The sequence below is a fragment of the Nycticebus coucang genome, chromosome 11 (assembly GCF_027406575.1).
Source record: "Nycticebus coucang isolate mNycCou1 chromosome 11, mNycCou1.pri, whole genome shotgun sequence".
In the NCBI taxonomy this organism is placed as follows: Eukaryota; Metazoa; Chordata; class Mammalia; order Primates; family Lorisidae; genus Nycticebus; species Nycticebus coucang.
The window spans coordinates 416,330-434,587 of NC_069790.1; the positions used below are offsets into that span (position 1 = coordinate 416,330).

The window sequence follows — 18,258 nt, forward strand, 5'->3', positions numbered from 1 at the left end:
CCAGCCTGAACCTGTGCCTGAGCCATCATGCAGGGGGCTCTGCTGCCCGTACTCCGCAGTGAGCCCCTCTCCTTCCTTCTGAGACCTGCCCTGGCACCATGTCCCACCCTCTTCTGTGCCAAAACCCAGCAAGCAGGGCAGGTGCCCAGAACATGGAGCGACATGTTGGAGGTGCCAGGTCCCCTTCTTCTAGCACATCATGCCCGCACCCATATGCTAGGACGGGCCACCCGCACAGTGTCTAAGCTCTTATTCAGACTACTTGTGCTCTCACAAAAGGCCTGGACTGCAGTGGTTGAATCCCGGGGACTTACCAATGGTAGTGCCCAGGTGGCCCTCAGGCTGACAGGTGCTCAGTCACACTTGTGCGCATGTGGAAGGACACACAGCAGTCTGTAAGGACAGTTCTCCCGGGGGTGTCCAGAGCAGAGGGAGGAAAGCGGAAGCTGCGGACCCTGTGCACTTGGTGGCCATTTTGTCTTAGTACAACCGGCACAGAGATGTTCTTCAGAATTGAGAAAAGCAAAATAAAGGAGTGTCTTTCTGAATGGGCTTGGGACTCTGTGGGCAGTGCCCGGACCTCAGGGCACAGCTGTGGAGAGGGAACTTCTGGGCACTGCCATGGGCTGTGGGGGGCTGAGAGTAGCCCCTGTGTGAGCAGTGGGCGTGCGAACACATCCTGCTCTGCAGTCCTGTCCCCACACACACATGCCTCACAAAACCCTCAAGTACAGGAGGATGTCACAGAAGGGAGAGGGCAGACACTCCACAGTATCTAGAATGCCTGAGGACACATCCTCTCTTCACGTGGTACATGTCACTGTGACCTGTCCCTGCCCCTGCTCCCACCCCCACTTCACCCAAAGGGAGCTGTCCCTCTCCTCCACGCCCAGGTGCAAACTACACTTAACTTGGAAACACTGCCGCTGTGAAAAGCTCTACCACCTAAACAAAGCCACGCTGCTGGCCTCAGAGCATACTCTGCAACCCCAGCTCTACGTACAACGTCCAACTCTTCTTTGCTGCCTTTGTTTAAAAGAAAAGACAATCCTGTATCCGAAAAACTGCCTCCCAGGGGTTCCTTTTATTATGAGCATTTAACCAACTGTAGCACCAGTTTCTGCACCTCCCAGAAGCCTCCCCTCCTTGCCAAGGTCCTCGCCCGCACACCTCCTGATTCTCCAGCAGGCCTGGACCTGCTAGTGTGAGCAGCCAGCCCACCCTGGTTAGCCTGGGTTAGTTCCTCTCAGAAGTAAACATTTCCTTATTTAATCACATTATTAGCAAGCTGCAAGAAAGGAGACAACCAAGTGTGAGGCAGAGTGTGCAAAAGGGCACACGGCACACAGGCACTTTTCACTACTAGGGAAGAAGCAGCGAAAGGGCACAGTTCTACTTTTGGGTAAACAAGGAGACCCAAATCGGAACATGTAGTGATGAAACTGTATTACGATTTATGCTGTGCTAAATATTTAGCTGTTTACTGTTTTCACCACTCAGGAAAATAATTTCACAGCCTTAAGGTGATATTTTTTACAGAAATCTTTCTTATTTAATGATTATCAAGGAATTTCTAAGTGCTTGAGGCCCTATGCTGGGCACGGATGCTTCAGTTTAAAAACAGCACATCTCACACAGAATATCAGGCAATTGCACAGCCGTATTTTCACCTAGACTTACAAAGAATGAAGCTCTGATCAAAATATTGACTTTGGAATCTTCAGAATCTAAATAATAATCTACAGTTGATCTTGTTAAGACTTGACCTCATCCATCTCTGCGTGGTCTTCGGTAACTATATTCACTTATTGGCGCTGATGCAGTTTTCTATATAAATTTCCTTCTGCCTATTTATGTCCTACCGTGGTAGTGAACTCAGTTTTCAAACACCCAAGCAGAAGAGGGTTCTGATCCTTGGTTGCTAGTCACTTTCTGTCGTTCCTTCACTGTTTCTTCATCGTATATTTTTTTACAGCCCACTGGCCAGGGGCAGACAATACAAACCTGCAGGATGACCAGGGGGTGCCCAGAATGATGACTGACGTTATATATTCTCAGATACGAGTATTCTGCTTCAAGAGTGAATGGGCCATAAAATCCACTAATGAAATTGAAAGGGAAAGAAAGGATAGCCTTTCCTGGGTGGAGAGGGTCCACTGGGAGAGGAAGGGCTGTGCTCTCAGAAGCTTGCGTCACAGCAAGCACCCAAGTCAACACAGGTGACGCAGATGAAGGTACATGCCTGTGCTTGCTTAGCTATTTCTGGCGGTGTTTGTGTGAAGGTAGGTGTACCATACGATAGACTTGGAAAAGGACAATCTCTTGACACCAGCTGCACGGCAAGTCCAGGCCGCACAGCACTCTGTACGTTCTAATCATCAAAGAGAACATGCACCAGGTCCCAACAAGACCAGCCTTTACCAGTGTCTCTACATCTTTATGCTACAACTTTCCTTGCCACTTAGATTGAAAGAACTTACAAGATTTTCTTGGGTTTTAAGGATATCTAACATTTGTTATCATTTCTGTTGATTTATGCCATTATGATGAGAATCGTATTTCAGGTCAGAATTTTAGCAAGCTATGTCACTTAAAAAAACTAATAAAGCTCCCATGTAGTTCAGATTTCATTATATCAATAAAAGGATATAATAAATCATATAGTATCTGAAAAGAGATGTTTCAACACCAAACATCTCATTTATCGCTAATAGCTAATGGACAATTGCTGGGCTGGACAAGGGAGCAAGGACAATTGATTGAAGTAAACAGGCTTGGGCATTTCCAGTTGAATGGAAACTGTCATGCAGGGTGCTGGCTTGTCTTTTTATAAAGAACTGCAATGCAGAGTTACATTATTGTACCCCACCAATTTAAAGCCAGACCTTCTAATTTCATGCTCTTTATAGCTCAGCAAATTCTGATTTGGAGAGTTGATGTGCATGGACTTTTGTGCAATCCTATTTACAAACCAAGTGAAAAAAAAAAAAATAAAGAGTTCCAATCCCAGAGTACACTCTGTAGCTCAGAGCTTGCCAGAGACGGCAGCTGCGGTGCTTATGATGGCCTCGCTGTTTTCACCATCCCCACTACAGCGGGGGGCTCTGGGCTGATCCTCAACAGGAATTTGGCCTGCAGGTAACCCGTCAAGGTCAAGTTCAAGAAGGTGCGTTTCCAAGATTCAGGAGGAACACAGCTATGTATCAGTTGTGATGTTTGTGTGAACTAATCTGGGGAAAATTCAGATTAGTAAATTTGTTCCAAAATGCATTGCTTTATCCTTGTGGCTGTGGTTGCTGAGTCCATTCACCAATGAGTATACTCTGAAAATAAATGTGAACTGTCTACTTCATAACAGCCCTATGACAAGAAAATCTGCCATGGTGGTCAAACTCAATTGATAAAATAACATCCGTGAAAGGATAGCCCCTGGCTTCAGGTACTACGAGCAGGTGAGACAGGACACAGGCCCATGAAGCCCAAAGTGACACAGAAAGTGTCCTCCGGCTGGTGGAATTATTCAAAAATATTTGCTTCTTTTTAGCTCCAGCTGCCACCGTGTTCATTTGCTCTTTCCTGTCAGAGAATATGACCAGAACTAAGTCACCTACCAGCAGCTAGAGCCACTTCCATGCCCTCTGACCCTCTACTCAGGTTCAGAAATGTTTTTTAAAAGTTTTAAGAGGATGGCAATGATTGTATTAGTTTTGTGAGAGTTTCTCTTGAATTGCTTTTATGCTGGTTTTCCATTTATGTGATTGTTTTAGTAGAAACCTTTGCCAAAGTTTTCTAAAATAGATTTCTAAAACACCATACAATCTCATGTTTCAAATTCTGGATAAAAACAATGTTTTGTCAAAATGACAAGAACATTTTGTTTAGTAGTTAGAATGGCAGGTTAAGCATTATTCCTCAAACACCATAAGAATAATCTTGCCTTTACCAACTAATCAGCTTATTAATTGATTATAATTTTTTTACGTTAATAAATGGGATCAATTTGTAGTAGTAGTTTATAACATTAAAATATGAACTCTCAAATATTATATATTCTTCAATAATATCATACGTCTGAGTTAAAAGCAGTAGGTGTTTGGGGAGCAGGCAAGATAATATTTAAAATAATTAGGTATTTTTTAAAAATCCGTATTATTCTCAGAAATAATTCTAGAAAGACTTCAGTGGCCTTTCACCCGAATGAGAGAATATGATATCACCTCCTGTACCTTCTGACTCTGTTCAATGCACACACATCAGAGAAGGGACCCAGCTAAACCAGCATTCAATTTTGATGACATCATCCTAACTTTCAGCTCTTACCTTCCATGGCCAGGAGTGAAATCTAGCAAGTGTATTAAAGACACAAAGTTAAGGGTTAATCAGAAGGGGAATCAAAATGGGATCTTTTGTGACTCTGTGGTCCTCTAGAATTTCCTCCTGAGTTAAGACCAGGACCCACCCTCACGACACGTATTCAACACAACTACTCAGAGTGAGCAGTAGGCTGGGGGCTGCCTCTGCTTCCTCGTGGGGTTAACAGTGAAGCCTTAGAACGAGCCCCGCACGTCACCCTGCACGTCGGGGACAGTACACACCCCTCCCATAGCAAGGCGTCCCAGCACTCAGGCACTGCTCTCTCCAGACCAGGGGCGAGGCATGGCTCAGACTCAGTCCAAGAAATAAGTATCATTTAAATTCCAAAGGTGAAAAGATATGAACAGCATTTTAATTATAATTTGCGTAAACTTATTTCTTTATTTCTTGCAAGTGACAGAATAAAACAGCTAAGTGGCTTTTTCATATCTTTAAAACATGGCAAACACCTTAACAGGTATGACCATTTCTGCATCATGAACTCACACAGTGCTTGCTGAACGTGCAGGAGGGCTGCAGGGATTCTGGAACATAATTCGTCTCTTTGTTTCCTCGTGAGAAAGGTAGGTTGAAGTTGACATGAGTGCCTGTGACAATAGCTCAGATCCAGTAGTAAGTCCAAAATGAGATCGCACTTGACCTTTCTAAAGTCATGCACACTTCACTTTCCCATGGGCCACACACCCCCTTCGAGGTGCAGCCGCGTCCTGGGCAGGGATCAGGTGGCGAGTGCACAACGGGGAGGGCACACCGGGGACAGAACCACAGCATCTCTGGCTCTGGCCTCACACTGCGCTATGCAGTTTATTCTCACAAAAAAACGTCCTGCTAGGGAAGGACTGAGGAAAGCCCACCTACCTCACAGATGAGGAGGCAGCAGGTGGCCCGCAGCCTGACGCCGGTGACGGTCCTCCTCACCACTGCAGCACACTGCCCTTCATGTCCAATCACCCCTTTACTTATCCTGAACATATTTGAATTGAGCCTATTTAGAAAAATCATAAATGATGAAGTGGCTAAACAGCAGGAGAAAAAGAATGAGAAGGTAGGTATCTGCTTCCTTCCAAGGCAGGGAAACATAAAAACTGGTCAGGCCTCCACGAGCGATTGGGCAGAGCTGAGCCTGAGAATTGTTCTCTAAAAGTAGTGAGACGTGGGCGGCACCTATGGTTCAAAGGAGTAGGGCGCTGGCCCCAAATGCCGGAGGTGGCAGGTTCAAACCCAGCCCCAGCAAAAACTGCAAAAAAATAAAAAAATAAAGGTAGTGAGACATGAAACGCTAACACGGGAGTGTCAGCCTGGTATCAGGAACTTTCCAGACAGGGAACCGGACTGGACTGTAGCAGCACCTCAAGAGGCCCAAGCACGTCCCTCTGTACTTATGTTTTAGAAGCTGGCAGACACCCAAGGAAGGAGACAGATTCACTCAACTCCTAACGACTTTCCAGCTACACTGTCATAAAAGATATCACTGTAAGGACCTCAAAAGGGGACAAAAGAGGGGACTGTGAAAAGCATTTGTCAATATTTACCTCAACCCAACTAAGCAAGTGCTGGAGAGACGACCAGCAGTCACAAGAAGAGCAGACACCACCCTGGTCCTGTCAGTGGAGACAGAATGAATCAGGCAGCCACAGTGAAGCGTCTTTGTGCAGCTGGTGCCTTGGCAAGGAAAAGTCACTCCCTAAAGAAGGGAAAGCCGTTGCCACCACCGCCAAGAGTGTGGCCGCACACCGTGCACTGGACACTTCACGTTCACCAGCAAACTCACCCCATGCTGGCTGCTGTGCTGAGGACTCTTAACCACGCCACGGCACCCACAAGAAAGCACAGATGCGGGTGCCACTAGGGATTTAGAACCGTCCCCCAGCTGGTAATGGGAGAGCTGGGATTTGCCCCTCATTCGTCTGACTCTGAAATACAAGCTTTTATCTGTGATACACATGTAAGCTACAAAGAAAGATCTAAACTCCACCTGAGTACATTGTATTAGGCAAAGTTTGTGCAATGTCCTTTGAAAAGAGAAGTCCCAAATTATGTTGCTAGTGATAGCTATGACACACTGATGTCATGTGAACTAAAAATGATCTTTGCTTCGGGAGTTTATACAGTATACACATTTAACTTCCTTTCCTATAGGTCACATACAAAATGAAAGCTGGATGCAACCGCCGGCCAGGGAGATCCCAGTGTTATTGGGGACACCTGGGGTAGGGCGTGGTGAGCCGGGGGACAGCAGTGGCACTTCAGTTCTCCCCCTTCCCCCGACCCAGTCCAGGAGGGAAATGGGCTGCAGCATTGGTGCAAGTCTATTGATGTTGCTACGTTACTGAATATTTTGCTTTGTCTTGCCCAGAAAACTATGTTCATTGTCTTCCAAGAATTAAGCTGTGTTCTGGACATCTCTGTACATGTGCCTTAAAAGTACTGACAGCATTTTCATAAAATAAATATTACTTTTTTTCTTTGCGTATGATATATAGTTTGGGGAGAACCATCTGAATCTATAGTGATTTGAAAAGTAAATCTCAAACACGTTAGTATTTTAACATAAATGTATCTACTTAGAGTCCTGTGAGTTACACACAGGCATATGGGTAAGACTTTAGAAAGGAAACTATCCTCATACTGAGGGGACAGAAGGGACAGCTGAGTCTCATGATCCTGCCAATGTACACAGGACAGGAGGGGAGGAGTGAGCACTCAGGGTGCTTCAGTCTTCCTTATTAAAAAAAAAAAATTGGATTAACAAGCTGTGGTATATGTACACCATGGAATACTATTCAGCTATTTAAAAAAATGGAGACTTTACATCCTTCATATTAACCTGGATGGAAGTGGAAGACATTACTCTTAGTAAAGCATCACAAGAATGGAGAAGCATGAATCCTATGTACTCAATTTTGATATGAGGACAATTAATGACAATTAAGGTTATGGGGGGGAGGAAAAGCAGAAAGAGGGACGGAGGGAGGGGGGTGGGGCCTTGGTGTGTGTCACACTTTATGGGGGTAAGACATGATTGCAAGAGGGACTTTAACAATTGCAATCAGTGTAACCTGCCTTAGTGTAACTATCACTAATTGTTGGGGATTCATTGTACCCTCAATGAATCCCCAACAATAAAAAAAAAACTGAGAGAACTTTTAATTAATTTATTTTTACTTATTTATTTATTTTGAGACAGAGTCTTACTATGTCACCCTTGGTAGAGTGCTGTGGCATCACAGCTCACAGCAACCTCAAACTCTTGGGCTTAAGCGATTCTCTTGCCTCAGCCTCCCATGTAGCTGGGACTACAGGTGCCTGCCACAATGCCCGGCTATGTGGCAGTTGTCATTGTTGTTTAGCAGGCCCAGCTGGGCTTAAACCCACCAGTGGTCGGTGTATGTGGCTGGCGCCGTAACCGCTGTGCTATGGGCGCCGAGCCTAAATTTATTTATTTTTAAATTCTTAGTAATAAAAAAGAATAGGTGAAACACAATTATACATGGCAGAAGGCTAACTGATACATAGCTCAAAATGACTTAGTCAGTTTTGGAAATGGGCACATGTCCTTGTATTCTTTATGAGCTTTCCCTGGAGCACATCCCAGACAGAGGAAGGAGGAGGGCCCATCCCAGCACGGAGGTTCCTCCTGCCCTTGAATGGTGACACCAATCCTCAAAGTTCCTTTCTGTCTCTTCTCGTACCATCGGACCCTGCCTAAGGCAGTATTTGCTCGGTGTTGGGAGGGAGTTTTAGGGACATCCCAAGACACTGAGGAACCAGCACTCTGGGCTTGTCTGCATCCACCTGCTAGAAGCACCTGGCATAGGCCTCACCTGCTCTAAGCTGCTGAAGCATCCGGTGGGACGTAGCAACCCATGTTGCCATGCAGTAAAGCAAAACTTTACTAAGCTAGGGTGAAATCAGATTCTCCAGGGCCCCTCGGCTTTGTTGCCCTGTTCATTTCGTTGTCTTTTCCTCGCCTCTTTTCTGGAAAGACTGGCATGGGGAAAGGAGACAGATGAAACAGCTCCTCAGTGCTTCATTCCCATCCCTATGGCTGGGAATACCAAGAGAGGAGGACACTCTGCTCCAGCACGTGTGATTGCTTCTTGCACACGTTTGCGTCCTTGTTTCTGAGGTCAGCACCAGATGTGAATTACAACATGAGCTGGAGGACGGAGCATTGTTTGCAAACAGCCATCTGCATGTGCCCCGGCTGTGCCATCTGTGAAAGGAGACCCCAAACTGGAGATGGCAGGGTCCCTCCTAATTCTGTATCTCGTCAGCTTTGTGAAGGCTGCTGCCGCTGCTCTTGCGAGTGTGGACGTGTTCATTCCTTCACGCCCCAGAGCTCTACACAGAAGGGGCATAAATAGTTCAATGCTCTCGCCCTTTTTCCACTCCAGTCAGAGCAATTCCTCTGAAAATGAAGACCCCAGACTATCCCAGGCAGCGGAGGCTTTGCCCAAGTAAGAAGTTAGTGATTTTTATGAACATCTAAAAGAGAGAAGAAAGCAGATGAGACTGGGGCCGGAACTGCGCCTGAAGGGGTGAGGAAGACCCAGCCCTCATGGCTCCCAAAAGATAGCGTGTTCCCTTCGTGTTCTCAGATGCAGCTTAGAAGAGGGGAGAAAATGTAGCAATACAGGAGAGCTGGGAATATAGCACTTTATCCTCTTTAAATAAATCAAAACTTCTTTTTCTAAGCATGTGTGTTCATGTGATTTTCAAGTGTGATGTTTGAAAATTCACAACCGGCATCACTGTCTATTAAATCTAAAGAAACTTTAGGTAATGTCTCAGTTTGGTACATGCTGTATTCCTGAAAATTTTTCTGAAAGTAGGCTACCCTGAAAATTTAAGCAACAAGATTGTGTGAGGGGTGGGGAGAGACAGAGTGAGGGATTAGTGGGTTATCAAGCTTTAGTGATTGGTGGAGACAGCAGGCAGGCAACTTTAGGGGTGCCCCATAAGGATTTTGTATTCAACAGCCAGGGAAGGCCATTCAGGCACCTTCGTGGGTTCAATGCACCTGCAGGTGGTTTGAGGCTGGCATTCCTGGGGACAATCACAGGGAGAAGGGGAAGGAGTGGGTCTACATCACAGCACCATGACCCAGGAGGTCACCAGTCCTTGGAAGGAGGACAAAGTTAAGTCAGGAGTCTGTTCTGAGGGGTAAGAGCACCTTTTGGGTTCTTCGGCTCCCAGGACTGAGCAAAACCAGGGCTGATGCACATGAGGCCATGGTAGGCTGTCAGGATAGGGTGGAACCAGGAGTGTTTTTAGACTCAGCTTACACCAGACACCCCCTATGAGCTATGGCAGACACCCACTGCCTGTGTCTTCAGGGCCATTATTCATGGGACAGTGACTTGTTGGACATACGCTATGAGCAGCGGAGATACCACAAGCCACAGAGTGAAGTCGAGCACAGGCTGTTAGCACTTAAGGGCCTCCTGGATAAAATTTGTGTCTTTATATGCACAGCAGTTTAGAGAGCGTGAAATTTACCTGAATTTTAGTAGAACACTGGATCCTTCACTAGGTTTATTTGCATTTCCTGAAATATGAATTTCACCTAAAAAAACACAATAAACACAATGCTTTAAACCCATCCCTGTAGTCAATCTGGTCCTCAAAGGCTCAAAGTTTGTTACAAGGAGGCTAGAGTCTCAGGACTTCTTCCGGAAGAAATGGCTACAGAAAGAAGTGAATGCTGTCCCCAAAGGGTCCAGCAGCTGGACAGTAAGCAAGGCCCCTCTCCTCCAAATACGCAACCGGATGCTTTGTTTTTGTCTCCCAGTGGCTCTGTCTACACTAGGCCATCCCAGCCCCAGTCCCTCTCCCTGCACGTTTCTGGTGTATGTGTAGACGGGGCCTTCTCCTATGACCCTTGCTCCAGCCCAAGCTGGATCCAAATTTCTCCTTAGATGCTGACGTCACCTCCTGGGGACCTCCTGCGCAGGACAGGGACAGGGTGACTCTCGCTGTGCTAGCTGGGGAAGGCTTCAGTAAGGACTGGAGCGAGCCACAGGGAGTGTCCCTTCTTGTCCCTGGACGCCGACATGCGGAGGGCCCATCCTGAGACCCACTCTAAGCCGAGCTGGAGAAGCCACCACCTGCGGCTGCCACCGCCAGAAACAGCCAGAGTCAAGGAACATTCCCCCAAGTCAACTGGGGGTCAGTGACGAGATAGAAACGAGAATGGGGCTGCCGCCAGCATTTCTCCCTCTCGCCTTTGTTTCTCCATATTTGCCGAAAAAGAATTTCAGTATCAAACATAAAGTCAGTGGTGACTATGTCAACATGGAACATATGAAACATAATGATGGTGTTTACCAAGGACTTTTGTCTAAGGGAAATTATTATTTTTTTGACCGCACAAGGTAAGAGCAGAATTTCCTGTTTCCCCACACGCTGGCAGCTAGAGGTGGGCACGCACCTGTAGATGACTTTGCTGCAGCAGTGAGTACACAATCTCCTTGCATACCAAACCAGCACGTTGTGCATCCGGCATACCTATTTTTTATTTGTCAATTAAATATTTTATAAACAAAAAGTTTTCCTTCAGGAATAAAATCAAGAAACAAAAGTAGCAAATTGTTCGCACACACGTGGATACATTTAGCAGTACTGAATTGCACACTTACAAATGGTTATGACAGTCAATCTTACACACACTTTACCACAATTCAAAATTAAATTTTTCTTTAACGTTAGGAAAGGGAGTTCTCACTTTAGTTTTTAACATGATATAGCAGTACATGGCCCGTTGGGGGCTTCCACAGTCGTTCCCCTCAGCATTCAGGCCTCTATTTACTTCAGTGTACATTTTCCAAACTGACGATTTCCACTAATGAATGGTCATGCTCTAAAGCACTTCTCCCGTGGCCCGTTCCTTTTGCACACTGCGTCCCTGGTCAGCCACACAAGCACTGCAGGGCCCAGCAGCGCTGGGTGTCCATCGTCCTCATGGCACTCTGTAAGCGCGGTGCCGTCCTTGTCCTGAAGCAGCCCCTAGGTCAGGCCCGCAGCACCCTCACGTCACCCTGCATCTGGGAGCACTGTGAGGAAACCAAGGCCCAGGACCCTGCTGTCACCTGGTCAGCAGCTGAAGCTGTTGCTGAGGCACAGACACAAGTCCCGCTGACTTCTAGGAAGTCTGCCTCGCTGACCTGCTTCCTGGAAAAGCCAACCTCAGTATCCAGCTCTGGAATTTCATCTCAATGAACATATTATTTATTTTCAAGTCTGCAGTGCTTGTGTGAGTGTGAAATCACGGGTTCTTTTCTTGCTGTATCATTTTTCAGGCTTAAGAACTACATGCACCATTAGACTGTGTTCCAGTCTATCTTGGAGGCTAGTCCTGAGGGGCGCTGGTCAAGGTCTTGCTCTGCTGCCCAGGCTGGAGTGCAGTGGCTCCATCCCAGGGTCGCACTCACTGCAACCTCAAACTCACAGAGCAGCTGGGGCTGCAGCTTTGCACCACCATGTTCAACTAATTCCTTTTTTATTTTTTGCGACAACTGCACCTCACTATATTGCTCAGGCTGGTCTCAAACTCCCAGCCTCATGTGATCCTCCCACCTCTTCCTCCCAAAGTGCTTGGATTACTGGTGTAAGCTAGGGCGCAGGGCCTCACTTTCAAGTCCACAGCATCCTGCGTGACAGAAGAGAATCAGTGTGAGCCCCACTCCCAATACTTCAGATGGTTTTTCTAATATCTAGGTAAGAATCACAGCTTCTGAACTGCCCCTTTTGTAACTGAGCAAGCCGAGCCTGCCAGTGAAAAGGGATGTCTTGCTGCCTTACAAAAGGTAATTTGTACAGTGAATTATATACTGATTTTCCTGTAGAAAGGTTTTATGTTTTACTTGCTTGGAACCAAGACTCGTGTGGTGCAGGTGACAGCATTTTTGATCAGGAGAAATTCCATCCTGTCACCTAAGCACCCTCTGCATACACCAACTTGCCAGAGAACATTTCACACAAAATCCTTCTTTGTTTTTATAAAAAGGACTGCACAAGTCTGGAAAAAATAGAAGGCATAGTAACGACGCGTGGCTGTCAAATACCCCATCAAACACCACACTGTCACAAGCACAAATTTGGAGTCCTCAATTGTGTGATTTTTTAAACATGGGTTGTAATTTACAGAAGTCAAACTAGATTTTGGTTACCTGAAAACGTCAGTTGACCAAGAGAACAACGCTGACAACACCTGAGGAAAGGTACAGCACCTTCGAAAACAGAAGAAGACAGGGACCTGAGAGGTGTGCCAGGACACAGGAGGTAGCGCACACAGACGGCACTCCCGCACTGTGCGTTACTCACAGAGTCACTGCTGGGGGAAACAGTGTCAGAAACAGGACACAGCTTTTGGGAAGAGTTTATCTTTTCCACAGGGCATAACAGGCCCAGGCTTCAGGAAGCCTCTCCAGAGTTATGAGGTGGGCAGGATCTCAGGATCGAGAGGAATGTGGCAGCACAGACAGTTTACGGATGACAGAGGCTGTGTGACTCAGCTTCTCTCGGGGAAAAAAAGTCACTTACTAGGGCCTGTGCCTTCAGCCCCGTGGTGTGTCTCAAAAGCAGGTTAGTGGAGGGAAAAGCAGGGAATGCAAAGTGCCCATGCCTCTAGGGAACGTGACCCGCGTCCTTAACGTCACAGCACCTTCTGGTCTGCGGAGCTCACAGCAGAGTGATCGCGCTGATAGCCAGGCTGCAGCCCCGCACCCGCCCTCCGTCTTGTTCCTCCTGCAACTACTACTTTTTAATGAAGACTCTAAAAAACGGGAAGCTGTCTGTCAGTTTTTAATGACTTTCCAGCCCTTACTTTATACTTTCAATCTTAAAATATAACTGATCCTTTTAAGGACACAAATGTGTTAGGAGCCACCCAGATACTTCTGGTGAGTAAAATACTCTCCGGAATAACAGATTAGAGGCTTCTGAAAGCTCATTAACTCTTAAGACTCGCCCAACACGACTCACTTGTGCCGGGAATTTCCACGTGGCCCTGAGTCACCACAGAGGTCACTCCTCCATTGTCCTCCTTACAGACTAATTTACTTAGGGCATCTAAGTGTTTATACATTAAAAATCCAGAATGCAGCAAGAATCTCCAGTAAGACTAAGAAATTCCGGAGTTACATGTCTGAGAAAGTATAGGGAAACCTTCTTTCCCATTTATCAACGATCAAGCAATCATCCAAAAAACATCACCTTCCAGATAACTCAGGTTGACGTCTGGAAGCCTTGAGAATGCTTATAGAGATATCCATAAATAAAAACACTCTAACGTGGCTTCTGGTTTTATTATGAGTGGTTTGTGGCATGGCATGTGGCAGGTGGTCCCCATGGCTGGGCAACGCAGGACATGGCCCCTCTGGGGTGCTGGAAAGTGGGGATGATGTGCTGTGATGTGGAGGACTGAACCTAGAGCTGCACGTCTACTTGCCCATCCTTGGCCGTCTGGCCTTCCCTCTGAGACGGTGGTCTGAGCGTCTCTAAGCTGCAGAAGCTCTCTCCTGGCTGCTCACAGCCTTTACCTTACTGTGAGATTGCTCACTGCTTCTTCTTGCTGCTGTCATACTTTTTCAATCACTTGTAGAAATATAAGAGATTCTGTTTGCTACTCAGGCTTAAATTGTGTCTAAATTAAGGGCAAATGGGCAGAGGGAGAGTGTGAAGGGAAATGAGAAAATAAAGTGCATCAATGTGAACAAATCACTTTGCAATCTCTGTTTGGTTTGCACGGATGTGTGTTTATGTCAGTACTTCAAAAGTGGGAAATGGACTCAGAACGGCAGGGGCCCTTTCTGGGTGTCTGGTACTAATATATCCATCCTCCTTAACAAACCAACAAAGGCTGTTCTGTAAAAGACATCCAATTGTAGTGTGAAATTGCAGTGAGTGCTCCATTAAATTACCTCCCTTATGTGGATGACATGGCTTTCACAACTGGCTTCCTGGTGGAAGAGGCCATGAAGAATTAAAATTACATCCAACTGACAGTCAGACAAGACGTGCGGCTAATACATGCAACCGGTCATTACACCTTTACCCTCCCTGTAGATCTGCATATAAATCTGCAGGCATTTTAAAATTAAAATTCAAATATTGAGGTCACACGTTTAAAGAAATATATTCTTGGGCGGCGCCTTGTGGGTAGGGCGCCAGCCCCATATACCAAGTGTGGCAGGTTCAAACCTGACCCCAGCCAAACTGCAATAAAAAAATAGCCAGGCATTGTGCCAGGCGCCTATAGTCCCAGCTTCTCTGGAGGCTGAGGCAAGAGAATCGCCTAAGCCCAGCAGTTGGAGGTTGCTGTGAGCTGTGACGCCACAGCACTCTACTGAGGGTGACAACGTGAGACTCTGTCTCTAAGAAAAAGAAAAAGAAATATATTCTATTGTACATCAAAAACAGAGATTCATATGGGTTTGGAAGTTTTCTTTTAGTCTGTGGAAAACTTGTTCCTTTTAAAAAAAAGTCTTAGTGTGTTTGGGCTAATGTATCTCCAAGACTACATGCAACTTCTCCTACCTGGTTTTTACTACCTGGGGGTTGCCTGTGGAGGTGAAAACCAGAGTAGAGAAGAGAAAAAGGCGGACAATTACAAGAACTACTATGCTCATTTTACCCGAGGGTTCTGTTTAAGGAGACAGCAGCTGGAGCTGACGCACGCGCAGTCCTCCCACCCGGGCGTCTGGTGTCTGGCGTCTTTCTTCCCCTCTGTGAACAGCGCACCTTCACACATCACAGCCCCCGCTCTGCCCCTCACCGCACAGATCTGGTGTGGAATCAGCTTTTATGTCCGTGCTCCCACTGTTGTCTTTGTGGGCCTGCCTGAGGCCACGCGCAGCCCCCTGGATTTCAAGCCAGCCCCATCTCAGAAGCCGGAGATCAGCTTCAGTGTGTACTGATGGCAAAACACTTTATGAAGATCTCATGGGAAAAAACTTTTTCCATAAGTGCAGGTTTAGTGTTCATTTAAAAGAAATCTAATATTTTGCCCATTATATTTCCTTCCCCACACTTGGTCTTTTAATCTCAAACACACTTGCCCTTCACAATTCTATCTCTGTCCAGAGAATTCCAGAGCATTTCAATCACATCAGCACATGTGGTTTCATCTGAATTATGGATCAAAATGAAATAAAAGCCTGAACCTAAATGACTTCACCAGGGAAAAAGATTCAAATGAGACCAGAGAGGAAACGTGGGAGAGAAGACTCTGACAAAAGGCAGAAGATGGGAGTTGAGGGGGCGCCTGCCGCCAGCTCAGTGAAGTCCGTCATCCTTGCTTCCGGGTATGTGTTTCTTAATTTCTCTTATTTTTCTAAAATTGGCCTCCATCTGTTCCTTCCATGTGACCCTCCGTGAAGAGCACGGAGAGGTTCTGAGGTGGCGTGGAGCAGACGGACTTCGGCAGCTGAGAGCCCTGGACAGGACTTGAGCCCATGAGTTGTAGCTCAGCCCCCACCCTGATGCTGCAGCTTCCTCCCTGGTAAAGGGGACCAGGGTGCCTTTCTTACATGCTAATTCTAAGCACTACAACCAGAAAATAATGGGCTTACAGCACAGCCTGGCATGAGACAAGCATCCCCAGCATGGTAGGGGTCATCACACGGGTAGCAAGGGCTTCACCGATCTTGTATTAAAAGCACATTTCAAGTTCAGAGCACAGCACTATATTTTAAGTAGCTCCACAGATGCACAAATCAGAATTTCAAAAAATTCAGGAAGGAAAAAAGGCAACTGGGAATTCAGAGCCACCCCTACCACCTCCTCCAAGTGAAATACAATGAGAGTGAGCGGTAAGGCAAGCCTGCTGTCTCTCAAGTCTGCCCTGAACGGCACAGACAAAATTGCATTCTAAGACCCATGCACGCTTCTCCATGCAAATAAGCAGCAATGAAAGAAAAAACATGTTCATACAAGGTATATAGGACAGGGCAGTGACTCACACCTGTAATCCCAGCACCCTGGGAGACCAAGGCAGGTGGATCCCTTGAGCTCAGGAGTTGGAAACCAGTCTGAGCAAGAGTGAGGCCCATCTCTACTAAAAATAGAAAAACTAGCCAGGCGTTGTGGTGGGCACCTATAGTCCCAGCTACTCAAGAGGCTGAGGCAGGAGGATCAATTGTGCCCTGGAGTTTGAGGTTGCTGTGAGCTAGGCTGATGCCACGGCACTCTAGCTTGGGCAACAGAGTGAGACTTTGTCACCAAAAAAAAAAAATCAAAGTTAATTTTAAGGCTATGGGCTTAATTAAAGGGTGACAAGAGGGGCACGTGGGGGTGTTCACTGCTCCAGATCACTGCTGTTTAACACTTTCGTGCCTTTCTATATCCATCTAAAGCCAAACTCCTGCCTCTGCCACAGCAGACTCCCATGCAAGAGACGGTATGTCCAATCTCCAGCCATGTCTTCAGAGACTAATTTTAATTCAGAAGTGAAGTTCTTTCTCTAGAAAGTCTCAGGAGCTGCTACTTCTGGGTTTGAGACTTAGTTCTAGAACAGTCTGCCTCCTTCTTTCCCATTGTTCTGGCCTCCGGGGTCTCTAGTTTCTAAAGACGAATTTCGTACTCTTATCTCCGCTGATTTTCTCTCCGGGTTCCCTAGACTCTTTTAGTTCCTGTGCCAGGGTCCCAAATTTCCCTGGAACTGAGATTAGTGACCATGGCCATGGACAACGACTGGTTGCCATCCCTCTCTAGTCTCCTACGGAAAGGGGACACCAAGCACTCGATCTTTTGAGGACCAGTCGGTCCGAGGTGCACATCTATAGCAAAGCTGCCCACCCAGTGACTTGGCTGTGTTCAAACAGGCTCTTTTTTTGGTACTGTGCAGGGAAGATCACCAGGTCTGTCCAGCAGGCTAAGTGGGTAGATCAGGGTTGATTGACCTTGTTCAGTCTCTTGGCAAAGCTCCATTTGTCTGGCTTCCAAAGAACCACAGATAGAAAACAAGGTTCACAGAGAGAGGTCTGATTGGATACAGCGACATGGACACTGGAGCCTCCCTGCACTGACTGGCGCTGAAGTTGCTCTCATTTGCACAGACAGGACCTGCACCACAAGTACAGATCAGCACAGGGGGCCTAGCTCCTTGTGTTGGCCACCTCTGTGTATGGGCCAGCTTGTTGCAGTCCCTTGGGTGCTCACCTTATAGAGGTTCTCCTGTACATATTTATTTTTTATATATATTCATAAATACACATATGACATCCATGGAGATCCACGCTATGGAAAAGTGTGTCCCCCACACAGCAAACATGGCTTACAAAATGCTTGTTTAATCAGAGCAAATACATTACACACTGCAAGAGGCACAGTGAAGGGAAGGCCTCTCCGTTTCCTCTGTCATTCGGACTTTATGCCAACATGGCAGCACTGTCCTGATGGGAACTGGGGTTGTGTGGATGGGCCTGATGGGAAGCAGCTAGCCATCCGCACCTGGACAGTGCTTCCCCAGCACAGCAGCCAGTGTGTGGAGGCTGGAGCCTGGGCCGGGACCATCCACACCTGGACGGCGGGGGGCCAGAGGAAGCACAAGGGCTGTGTGGGAACTCCCTTAGCTTCCAGTCAATTTCCCCATAAACCTAAAACTGCTTAAAAAAAAAAAAGTCTATTAATTAATGAAGAAAAAATCCTTCTGACTGTGCCATCCAGCTCGGCACCAGCCGGTGCAGAGAGAGGCACAGTGGCTGCCTTGCATTCGCTTCCAGGACTCTCTCCCTTGGCAGCCTTAGTTGTATAGTCTGTGGCTGGAAGACTTGTCCCCAGAATTTTACCAGGGACATTTAATCCTCTGTTCAATTCTGTCCTGTGTGTGTTAGTGCTCACGTGATCCTCGCATTCACCACAAATGTGAAACTCCAGAGGCAG

At 46.7% G+C, this 18,258-nt stretch overlaps 1 protein-coding gene across 2 annotated transcripts in view; it reads right to left on the bottom strand.

Annotated features, from left to right (window-relative positions):
* Positions 1-18,258, bottom strand: part of EGFR (epidermal growth factor receptor) — a 183,636-nt gene that overhangs the window by 130,582 nt on the left and 34,796 nt on the right. Inside the window, exon 1 of one of the 2 annotated variants that reach the window (XM_053554033.1) lies at positions 315-756. The exons of the other annotated variant lie outside the window; for it this stretch is intronic. The gene's annotated coding sequence lies outside the window, so the exon portion shown is untranslated. Of the gene's footprint in view, positions 1-314; positions 757-18,258 lie in introns of those variants that run through there. 2 annotated transcript variants of the gene reach the window in all.